Source organism: Miscanthus floridulus, chromosome 11, assembly GCF_019320115.1.
Source record: "Miscanthus floridulus cultivar M001 chromosome 11, ASM1932011v1, whole genome shotgun sequence".
In the NCBI taxonomy this organism is placed as follows: Eukaryota; Viridiplantae; Streptophyta; class Magnoliopsida; order Poales; family Poaceae; genus Miscanthus; species Miscanthus floridulus.
Window position 1 is genome coordinate 5,224,505 of NC_089590.1, and position 8,622 is coordinate 5,233,126.

The 8,622-nt window shown below is 43.8% G+C and overlaps 1 non-coding gene across 1 annotated transcript; it reads left to right on the top strand.

Annotated features, from left to right (window-relative positions):
* The first annotated feature begins 7,677 nt into the window (after nt 1-7,677).
* On the top strand, nt 7,678-7,784 carry LOC136495100 (small nucleolar RNA R71). Its single transcript, XR_010768881.1, has one exon. It is a non-coding gene; the product is annotated as a small nucleolar RNA R71 (small nucleolar RNA).
* The last annotated feature ends 838 nt before the right edge of the window (nt 7,785-8,622 follow it).

Genomic DNA, 8,622 nt, shown 5'->3' on the forward strand with positions numbered 1-8,622 from the left:
TTTTTTCAATGCTATGGACCTTCATGTGTCCACAATATTTTTTTTCTTTTTCAATACTTTTGCATAGCCCATGTCCTTTTTACTAGAAATTCATACTTAGAGAGAGATCACACTTTTAGAGCATGGAGCATTTATTTTGATGGAAAAGGGAAAGCATGTTTCTACGTACTTCTAGTGTAGAAGCAACATATGTATGTGGTGTGTACGTGACATTGATCTTGGGAGCATGATAAGTCTCTCAACAAGGGTCAACGAAACTTGACAAAACTCAACACAAAGCAAGTAGCTTATGTGGAAGGCTTAAGTCATGAAAGAGCATATATGGCTTTGGTAGGAATTTATCACCATTGAAGAACAATAAGGGTTTTCATCATTTTAAGAAATAAATCTCCGATAGTCATAGATGTTTTGGAACAATATATAGCAGCTCTTGTCTCACTATTTCATTTCTCACAACAACCTAGACTTAGTTACAGCACTTGCAACCCACAAAGTTTTAGGTTCATGATGGTTTCATATGAGCCAAGTAATCCATACTTAGAGAAATATCGAGCTATAAACTAGGTACTAGAGAAACATTAACAGAGCAACCATTCATCATTTCCATGAGGAAGATAAACATACATGAAGCATATATAAGCAAAGGGAAATATTTTTGGTCTTTTTTTTATATTCAGTTTTTTTTTAAGAATGCAATGCAAAGATGGAAATAATATGAACTAAGTGGTATGCAACATTGATGCTTCAGTTCTTCTAGAGTTTCAATGAGTTGGGTATTTTGTTGAACCACGTTGAAGGTGGCTTCTTGCTCAATGCATAGCTCACCCATCCCATTAGCAAGTTGGTCCATCTCCTGCCAATGGCCACGATGTTCCCTTTCTCGTGCGAACGAGAAGGAAGCTCGTGCGCCGTGGGCGCGTGGTGGATGCGGAGGACACATGCCCCTGGACCTTGAAATGTCCATAGCACTTGATGTTGCCTCCTCACCATCTTCTTCATCATCACCTTCAGCTTGTGAGGTACCACCTTGCTCAAATTGAGGAGCCCGTGACATGCCTCGTGTCACCCTGTCTGTACCTGCAAAACTTCAGCGTCTCGCCTCTGGGTCCAAGTCAAAGGTTAGCTGGCGGACCCTATACAGCTGATGTTTCTCATTTGGGAGAGGGACTTCAGCTATATGGCCACGATAAATCATTTTTAGACCACCTCTGGGACCTCTTTTTAGCATGTGGGCATGTATGAAATATTCTTCAGTGATTATGCCCCTATCCGTAGTTATGGACTCAAACGGATGTGCACCATCTAGCAGGTTCACTATGTCGGCAATACGAGTGATTAGAGAAGTGAACTCAATGGGTCCCCTTCTACTAAACACTCCTTGCCAAAAATCAACTAAGAGCTTGATAGGTGAAACTTGAATTCTATGATTCATGGCATACAACAGTCTTAATTCTTTCATACTTAGTGAGTGAACATCATTACTAGGAAAAAGAGTGATAGCTATCCAATAATGAAGAAAGTGCAAGGTAGGATTATGGATCTGATCAGGTCTTGGATTAGAACAATTATGAGAGTTTGTTATAGCTTCCCAAAATTTAGCTTTATTAAATCTACGAGTGGCATGGTCTAAGTCTGGCAAGTTTGCATCATCAATACCAAGAGCAACATTTAATTGTTTCCAAGAAAGATTATACTCTTGATTGAACATGCAAAAATAAACTCCATCATGAACAACTTGTAAAGAGCACAAGAACTCTATGGTAAGAAGTTTTATTCCTAGTTCATCAATTTGCCAGAAGCTTTGCCAACCAATTGTAGAAAAGATAGTGGTTAATTCCATACCCATTCCTGAGCAGCTGAGGAGAGCAGGATCAATTACCTTTGTGTGTTCATATGTGCGCTCCCGGATAGAGAGGTTGTTGGCATTTCTTAGCGCAATCACCAAGTGAGGAGGTTTTAAGTCCGTCACCGGCAACGGCGCTAGAAATGCTAGTTCGTATTTCTTAACACCATTACTAAGATTGAGTTAATCTTAGCAACGCCACCAAAAAACACCAATTATGATAGTCCTTAAAGATTACAGTCAATATCCACAAGCGTACAGAGCTATCATTGTAGCATTTCACCTGAAAGTATTCAGGGTATCGTTATTTATATTTTCCCAAGGGAGGGCAAGGTATTCATATTCTAGCATAGACATAAACATGATTACATACTTGCATAGTGGACCATAGTTCATAATAGGGGTAAAAATGGTATATCATGGATAGTGGACACACATCTAGGCCAACCTCAAGGATAAAATCAAAACAAAGAATAAAAGAATGTTCCTACATGGAGCCGGCATGTTCTAATATAGCCGTGCAAAGAACAGTTGATGATCATACAATGTATATGGTTAGAGCTAGAACTAAGTGTAAGATAGGTCAGGAGGCCACCGAGTACTAGTCTGCCAGCAACCTCATGTGACAATTTAGTCTCCTACACCCTACCCGAACATGGGGAATTACAAGGGACGGACAGGGCTATCACCACCTGCCGCCTACCCCTCAACTGTGGAGTAGGAAATGCATTCACTTGTTTCTCCATACCCAAGCACCATGCTTGCATACACATAAACTACCCCAATTCCCCTGGGTCCCTGACCCTACGGATCATCAGGTAAAGAACTTGGGCACACCCAAAGGCACGAAGAACCACCACCTCAACTTAGCTCTAATTCTACTCATATAAGTCATATGAATGATTAAGCATGAAGTTGAACATGTTAAGATCATAACACACAAACTATATGCTAGTTCATATATCATGATTATAACATGAAAACTATACTCTAGTTCATATACACTACTATATAAATGATATGAGAGCTTGAATATGGAAGAACTCTTCATCGTATTATTCATACCAAAGTTTCTCTTCGTCCAAGGAGACAAGCTCTCCAAGTAGTTCTTTGCTAGCTCCAAATACTACTACTACTATAACTAAGAGAGTACAAGAGTAGGGTAGTGAGGTGTAGCTCCAAAGGATGTGTGTGTAGAATGAGCTCCTCCTCTTCTTATATAGTGAAGTGAGGGTGGTTTGGCGCGTGTGTTTTTGGTAACCACCAGGAATCGTCAATGCATGGCAGCATGCAACCGCTAGAGGAGAGTGGGGCTGAGCGGAGGTGGTTGGGGGGTGTGCCTGGGCCCTGGTGGGCCCACCTTGTGATCGCCTTAGTCTAGTCGGTTCCTGAGTGGGCCTGGACCCTATCCACAATGGTATTCTGCCCAGGTAAGTTGTGTAGGTGGGCTTCTCTTCTTATTCTCCTTTACACATTTCTGCTTTATGCCTTCTGTTTCCGCCTTGTGCTTGATTTTGTTCATTTTCCACTTGTATTTGAATATGTGTCCTGCAAAACATGTTTTCTCAAATACAAGTGGAACTAGGTCAATAGTATAAGCATATGTGTTAAAAGTATGTTTATTCTCCTGTTTTGGACTATAATTGGCGGTCGAATGTTGTCGTTAGTGACCGCCAATAGAGGTACTTTTGGTACTCTTGTTGGTTGAACAAGAGACCGCTCTCAGGATTTAGTGCTCTCATCGGAGGCACCATGCGTGCACCATGGCAATGATCTTCGCTTGGTGTAGTTTGCCCATCTCGGCCTCGTTCATCATTTGGTGAGTCCTCCCAGGAGAAATGGGCAGATGCTCCCATTCTCCTTCCTTGGGAGTCACCATCAGAATGGGGGAGTGTCTGAAAGAACTCCCACCAAGAGCACCTATTGGGGTCATAACCCCGAGGTGTCTTAAGGCACCGATTAGTTAATAGGCCAAGCAACCCATAACACATGAGTTAGCGAAAGCCCGAACGACCGAGGCCTAGCTAAGCTAAGTGAACTAGGCCAAACAATAAGGTTGAGGTCAGTCACGACCCCTTCTTAGTGCCTTAGCCGCATGGCACTCGAAGGGCACATGACCTCTCCTCCGTCCTGACCCCCGGAAGGAATGGGGAGAGGTCGAGTGCCGCCAAGCGTGCCTGCTCTAACAAGAACAACCACACCACATAGACCCCACAAGGACTGAGGGGACAGTAGTCACCTTGGTCTAGTCAGACACCATCCCTGTGCCACACCGCACAGACAAGACAGTACCGCCTAAAGTGCTGATGATAGGTACGATGACCATAGGCTAGATACGGCTCGATGAAATGAGTGTATGATCCTACCCACTATGGGATGGGATCCACGATGAGGGCCTTGACTTAGAGGCCATCTAGGCTGCTGGGAACCACGACCCCAATGATAGGATCATGCCCCCTTGCTCCTCATGACAACAAGGTGATCAATGACCTAGGGGCGATCACCAACTCCTGTACGATGCCCTAGGAAACTAGGTGACGATGACAAAGACCACAACAGAGACCACGTCACATAGGATGGCTGGCGAACTACCATCATGCCTATAGTGCCACCACGGCCGGCACAGTAGCACCATGCCACACCATGCCACAACATGGCCACAAGACCATGATGATAGCCATGCCCAGACGAGCTCCACAAGATGGCATAGCATGCAAGCCAAGTTAGCTAGGCCCTCCCTCAGGCTCATGACCCTTCGGTCAGGAGAACCTATTGCTTTGTATGCGCCCTAGCCCCAAACTCTATATAGGGACAGCCAGGGCACCCATCTCGAGACATTCACATCCTTTACTCATTCATTCATTCTCCATAGTAGTAGGGATCCTAGAGCCTATCTTCAGGCAGTCCATCTCCTAGCTCTAGCTCTCCATCCTCTTTCTCCATTCTTGCACCCCCCATTGTAAGAACTTCAGAGCATTCAAGCAAGGAACACACACTCGATATTCTCTGAGACTGGACATAGGGCTCCGGCCACAACCAGTATAAATCCTCGTGTCTTTTGGATGCTACTATCATCTTCCTAGAGCAGCGTGACAATCGCAAAAATTTACTAGTCTGGTTTACAAAACAACGACAGCACCCTGCATCTTCTTGATTGCTGACATGACTAGGTTCTTCATTTTCCTACATAAGAATAAACACAAGAACACACTAGGATAGCATTAGTGTTAGTCATCCAAGTGTTAGTATTCCTTGTGGGGCGTGGTTGCCTCCACAAAAATGTTCTTGTGGGTAATGACACTCCACAAAACATTCTCAAGAGAGTGACTAGAGCAAGACAAGCTTTGGAAATGCAACTAAAATGCAAAGGCAAAACAACAAATCTTTTTGGGTTTTTGTTTAAGTGGCAAACTATGAGCTAAGCTTAAGAAGAACTTCCACAAACTTGAGAGAAAGAAGGAGATGGGGAGCTCAAAATGTTTCTGAAGGTTTGAGTGTGGAAATGAGCTCCCCTTGCATGGCCTTTTATAGGCAAGGAAGGTGGTAGCTAGGAGGCTTCATGGGGAGGTCAGGCAACCCCCCTTTGGCTGCTATGCCACTTCATGTCATTGCACTCAAGATGCCCAACAAGATTGAAAGATGGCAGAAAATTCAATCAAAGTGGTCATAGTGGCATCCCCCGACCTGCTTATGAACTATCCATCCATGCCACTTGGTGCCAAAGTGCATAGGATTCCCAACATGAAGCAAAGGTGGAGGAGGATGTGACCAAAGGTGTCATGAGGCCATCTCTCGACTAGATTATGACCTCTTCTGCCAACTTTGGGTGGTGGAATTATAGTGGGCATAGAATAAGGAAAAATGGCAGACAAAGATTTGATGGGAAGGGTCATAGCCAGGTCAGCCAACCTCTTGGTGACCATTCCTCTGGGAAATTTTCATAGCATAGCACATTGGATACCTAGCTATGGTGAGTGGGAGGCAAGCAAGTGATGGGAGAGGTCATGGCTAGGTTGGCTGACCTTCAAAGGATGCCTCCCAGATATTTTATATATTCCCCATGATCAAGAACAGTGAGACACATTGTTCCAAGGTGCAGTAGGTAGAAGATGGAACCATGGTGGGGTTGGGCGACCCCACCTTGGACCCTCCACTAGCTCAAATCTTAATGCTAGCTTAGTCTTGAGGTTTTATTAAATGTAAAGCTAAGTTTGGTCAAAAATTAAACATGCCAAATTCAAAAGGAAAAATGCAATTGAAGGATGCAAAATGAAAATGTGAATTGAAAAATTAAATATGAGATAACTACTGATTTACCTATCGGCGAGGGCTCCTTATTTTAAGTCCTTGGAGCAGGACTTCTCTGTCATGTTCATGCTACGGGTGCTTCGGTCGGTCCTAGAGATGGAGACCGAGATGTGTGCACCTCCTTCTCCCGCCAAACCTTTTCGGGTTTAGATTGTGGTTTTGGTTCGGCAGGTTTGTCCTCCTTGACTTGTTCGGCCTTCTTGGCCTATTCAACCTTCTTTTGGTTCCTCCATTGTCTCTCTTGGTTAGACCCCCTTCAGGTTGTGATGCCTTGGCCTGCTTGTTAGTCTTATAACCATTAAAAGCGCATCTTACCTTCCATCCTAGGAATTGGAAGTGAATTTGGCCTGATCCCACATAGATGGCTGCATTAGTGGTGTAGAGGAATGGCCTTCCCAAGATGAGGGGAACATCTTCATCGGCTCCCATGTCCAAGATGATGAAATCGGCAGGGACATAGTCATCCTTGATTTTCACTAGGATGTCTCATGCTAGTCCCTTTGGGAACCAAATTGTTTGATCCACCATCTACCAACGTATAAAGGTAGGGGACAAAGGACCCCCAAACAAATTATCTTATGTTACCTTGGACATGATGTTGACACTTGATCCAAGGTCACAAAAGGTGTTGTAGAAGGTCTATGATCTGATTGAGCACTTGATCATCGGGAGGCCTGGATCTTCCTTCTTGGTGACGAAGGGGGGTTGAGGAGATATCCCCAATTCGATCGAAGCGGAGGCTTACCAAACTTTGTTGTGATCAAGTTAATAGTTACAATCAGATCCTTAGGTTTTCTAGGGATCTTACCTTATCCGAAGGATAAAATAGCAGCCGCTAATTGAGCTAATTGTGTTTCTAGCATTTTATTAAAGCTCAATTGGTTTTTAATGGTAGAGGAAAAGCTGTCCATTTTCTCACTAAGATTTTCAAGAATCTTATCATTAGCCAACATCTTTTTATTAATGCTATGATTGATTTTAGACTGGCCTAAGACAAGATCTTTCAAAGAAGGCTGGTTATTGTAAGAATTATTGAAATTGTTATTGTAACCATTAGCTCCATTACCTTGGTAGAAGGGGCACAAATTCCATCCTCCTTGTTGTTGGGATTGATACCCATTGTTGTTGTTGTTGATGAAGTTCACGTCTTCCTTTGTTTTAGGACAATTATTGCCTGAATGATCATCTTCGCCACATACCTCACACCAGGGGTCTGCTTCAATGTCTCGTGCGGTGGCATAGGGCTAAATGGCCTCTTGTTCCTTCTTGGAACCTTCATCTATCTTCTTCTTCAAGAGATCCATTTTGGCAGACAGCATGTCCACCTCATGAATGGTGTGCATACCTCTCTTCTTTGGCTAGAGGCGGTCCTCATTCCATCGTTGGTTGACCACCATCTTTTTGATGAGGTCCTTGGCATCCTTCACATTATGTTGAAGGAATGCCCCTCCAACGGTGGCATTTAGGTGACTATGGGCCATGCTCGTCAGCCCATGGTAGAAACCTTGGATTAGTAGCCAATCTCTATCCCATGATGAGAATAGGCATGAATGTACTCCTAGAGATGCTCCCATGCTTCGAAAATCATCTCATCAGACTATTGTTGGAAGCTAGAAATCTTCCCACAAAGGGCACAAGTCTTGCCCATCTAGAAAAACTTCTTAAGGAATGCATTGGCGCATTTCTCCCAAGTGGTGGCTTCATCCTTATTGGCATAGAACCATTGCTTCGCCTTCCCAAGCAGAGAGAATAGGAAAAGGTGAAGACGGATGGTATCTGATGTCACACCCTTGATGGTGAAGGTGCCACACACCTCTAGGAAGTGTTGAAGATGGGCATTGGCGTCCTCATGAGGCTTCCCACAAAATGGGTTGGCTTGCACCATGTTGATAAGTGTGAGCTTCAGCTCAAAAGTGGCATCCCCCAAGTTGAATTGGGGTCTCGTGGCCACGCCAGTGGCGGACGGGGCTGAGAAGTTAGCGATCGACTTTTGAACCATAGCTTCCTTAGGTAGTGGTGCAGAGCTTCCTTCCTGGAATGGATTTAGGTTCGAGATGAACCTTTCGGGAGGAACTTTATGGCGTCTAGTATTCCTCAACAATTGCTCGGGATATTCAATGAAATTTTCCCAGCAATTGGAAACTGCTCATATGCTGCCTTGCTTCACAATAATGAGAAACGAAGACAGGGGTAAGCCCCTACACTAATTGATAACTAAATTGATGGTAACTTTCCGGATTCAATTTTTATTAAAATTCCTAGACTGGTGCTTTCCCCAACAATGGCGCCAGAAATGCTTGTTGGTATTTCTTATGTCTATTGGATAATCCTACAAGTGCACAAAATATACTGCTATAGCACTTCACCCGGGAGTATTCCAAGGTATCATTATTTATTTTATCCCAAGGGAAAGCGGTAGCTAGGAATAATAATAAAAGAGAGATCCTTGTAATTACCACAACTTAGTATCA